Raw genomic sequence first — 4028 nt, forward strand, 5'->3', positions numbered from 1 at the left:
TCTTTTGCAGGTTTTATGCTACCCTATCTGGCCTTTCAGAACTGATGAATCAAAAAAACTCACTTCTTACCCCTTTCTACACACTCTCTCTAGGTGCTCTCCTTCCTGCCACAGTTCCAGTTCTAACCAACCCACAGATACCTATCTCCCCAGTTTTCACTTGTAAGTGGATCCAAACACATTTCTCCAACTCCCTTTATGACAGTTTGACTTGGATATTTCAAAGACATATCAAAGTCATGGAGAAAGATCCATTTCATCTTACTCTTATCTTCAAATCTGGTTTATTTTCTCCCTATCTCACTGAGAAATATCAGCATCTGTCAGGTGAAGAAACCCAGGTGTCATCCTTGACATCTCTTTTCTTACATTCCAGATCTGAACCATTGCCAAGTCTCCCTAAAGACATCTCCTATCTACTTCTCCCCACAGCAGGTCTTACTCTGGGTTATCCTTACCTCAGAGATGCATTCCTACCATAGCCACCAAACTGGTCTCCCTGCTTCTGACTTTTACCTCTATCCCCTATATTTCACTCTTCATTCAACAGTCAGAGAAATCTATTTGAAATCACTTCACTAGCTTTCCATTGCCCTTAATATAAGCCAAAATTGCAACACAGTTTGGCCCCTCTTTACCTCTCTTGTCTCCCCTTACATCACACTGCCCTCCTTTTGCTCTCTGAGTGCCACTGAGCAAGCTGACTTCCTGGGCCTCTCTTCTTTTCCTCTATTGAGGGGCCTCGCCTTTTCCAGGCCACCCCCTGCCTCCCTTCCCCATCGCAGCACCTTCCATGCTCTCCTGAACTGGAATCAATGCTCCCATTATATCCTCTCTGGGTACCATGCACCTTTTCTTGGAAACGTTTTAATCATAGTTAGCATTTTATGTTTACATGGGAGATTTATGTTTAATACCTGTAAGGACAGGACCACATCAGTCATTTGTTTCCAGTTTATCCTAACATGTACCTCTGGGCCTGACATGCAGTAAATAAATGAACGAACTTATACTCTAATTCTTTCAAAGATTTTATTTTCTACACTTTAAAATTTTAAATTGGAAATTCCCTGGTGGTTCAGTGGTTAGGATTCAGTGCTTTCACTATGATCCCACAAGTTGTATGGAATGGCCAAAAACAAACAAACAACAGTAACAACAACAACAAACTTTTAAATAAGATTTTGTTTTCCAAGATGTTTATTTAAAACAAGGGATGGCAGCCAAGTGTGGAATCTGATATTATGGCTAGGATGTTGGGAATCAGAAAACTTGAGTTCTAATTCCAATCTAACAAACTTCTATGGTGAATTGGGGAAAAAAAAAATTTAAATACTGCATGCTTCTCCAAAGCATGCAGAATATGGCTTCCTTGCTTTTATATTCATTATGTTTATTGCTTTTATATTCCTCTCTCCTACTGGATTGTCAGATTCTTAATGGTATATCTCATGTTTTACTGGTTTCTGTGTCTCCATGGTGTCCATCACTTCAGCACACATAGAAGATGCTCAATCAATGTTGAATAATTTAACTAATAAAATGTAACATAGCATGGCATGATTGTTAACAGCACTGTGAAAATAATGCAGGACTAAAGATAGTTGAGGAAGGATCAAGGAAAATTCCATTGTAATTTAATCAGAAGTAAAATATAAGCAAAATTGCCCCCAATATGATAAGCTGTTGGAAAGAGATTTGAACAAGCAGAGCTGATGTCAGGTCAAACCATGGGTGTGTGTTCAAAAAATACATTAGAGGAAGCTTAAACAGGAAGTTGAGGAAGACAGAAGCATACGGAATTGACAGAATATCAATGTAGGTGAGACTCTCCAAGAGACCAGGGAGTATGGACAATGTAGAAGTAACTTCAGTTATATGTAACAGAAAGTTTACTTAGAAGATTTTCTTCATGCAAATGAAGTCCAGAGGCACTGGTATGGTGCTGATATATTGGCTCTATGATTGCCTGGGACCAAGATTCCTTCTGTCTTACTGCTTTGCCATCTAAACATACAAGCTTCCCCCTCACTATCCAAAATAGTTCTTGGGTACAAGCCATTGTCTCTGCATTCCAGCCAGGGAGAAACAGGAAGAGAGAAAGATAGCAATGCTGAATCCTTTAAGGACACTTGTGTGCCTGTGCACTAAGCCACCACGTATTCCATTAGTCATATAGCCACATCTAGTTGCAAAGAAAGCTTGGAAATGTAATCTTGGAAATCCACATACTCAGTTTAAAAGTTAGGGAAAAGAAATAAAGGGGGTCAAAAAACAGTCTCTGCCCCAGCATGTAATCAGAGGAACTAAAAAAGGAATTTGTATTGCAGGGAATGAAATTATGAGAAACTTCATGGACTGAATGAATGTTCGCATTTCTGTTCCCTACACACTGACTGCCAAGTGCTATACAGCTGCACAAGCAGTGGCCAAATGAGTGATCATGGAGACTTATGTGGATCTCAGCATCCCAGTTAATCCCACACTGAAGCCTGATCAACACCCTCCTTCACTCTCATAGAAGCTATTCCAGACCTTCACCAATCTTTTAACTGTTCTCCCAACTCTCTGACCTTTGTCAACCTAGAAGAAATGAACATGGGTACCTCAGTTTTCCATCCCCATATCTACAGCCTTATCTCTATCATTCACCCCCAAAACACTTATCCTTCAGGTTTTTTGTTTGTTTTCTTTCTTTCTTTATTTTATCATGCACTTTCTTCTGGTCAAGATAATTCCTGCCCCTCAGGAACCTCTCTCTATATTGCAAAGATCTTGAGATGGAGAGGTTATCCTGGATTATCTTGGGGGAACCAGTGTAATCACAAGGTCCTTATAAGGGGGAGGTAGGAGAGTCAGAGAAGGAGACAGAAACAGAGGCGAGAGAAAGACAGAGACAGGGAGAGAGAGTTGAAGATGCTACTCTGCTGGCTTTGGAGATGGAAAAGGGGTTACAAATCAAAAAATGCAGCTCCTTGAAGCTGAAAAAGGCAGAGAAAGAGATTCTTTCCTAGAGCTTCCAGAAGGAATTCTGTCTTTCTGACCCATTTTAGACTTTTGACATCCAAAACTGAAAGGTGCTAAGTTTCTGTTGTCTTAAACCACTAAATCTGTGGTAATTTGTTAAACAGCGGTTGATGCAAACCACTGTGGTTGTTTGTTTCAGAAACGAAACAAGGCTTTTGATAAAAGCAATTGGGGAAAAATTCTTTCTACAAATATTTACAGATTGAGATTGGATCAACATGACAGGAGTTTAAATGAAGCCCTGGACAGTGACTTCTGGCAGCAACACATGAAGATATGGAGAAGAACAATCTGAAATTATTGTTGGAAAACCAACTTTCCTTCTGCTTAGGTCACAGCCACTCACATTGAGTATAATATAAATATACCACATTTGACATGTGAACTAGTTAAGCTTGTCGTAACAGGCCTGGACTGCATTTATGTAAATCAAAACAAGCTTTAAATTTGCCCAGGAGTTTACTGACATTTCTGACCCTAGATGTATGATGAATGCCAAGTTTCAGTAGACTATTCAAATCTGAGTAATACTGTGAAAATGGGCATGCCTAAATGCTACAATTCCCCACAACTAAAAATTGAATAATTTACTTTTTCATAATCTGTGTTGGGGTATATGAATAACAAGATTCTATTGAGAAATGTCTGAATCACATCTTTCATTTGCTCTTCAGATTGACTTGCCATTCGGCTCCACCCTGCTCTATGCCCTGGGAGGCTGGCCAAACATAGATTAATTTCATAGGCTCCCTGGGCTTCCTTGCCTTCTGGCTTGGGAGTTGCAAATGAAGCTTATGGCCAAAGGAAGTAAGAAAGGTGAAGAGGTGTTCTTCCAGCTTCCTCCCAAATTATCTAGTTCTTATTTACAACAGATTTTTACTTCTTGATTCAGAGTCTGCTTCTGGGGAAATCCAACCTAAAACAGAATGGTATCAGGGAACTGTCCTCATCTTCAGGGTGGGCCACAATAATTGTGCTTATACTACTACTCATAGCTAGCT

The sequence above is a fragment of the Bos grunniens genome, chromosome 13 (genome assembly GCF_055505025.1).
Source record: "Bos grunniens cultivar Pamir isolate PY7600 chromosome 13, Bosgru_T2T1.0, whole genome shotgun sequence".
NCBI lineage: Eukaryota > Metazoa > Chordata > Mammalia > Artiodactyla > Bovidae > Bos > Bos grunniens.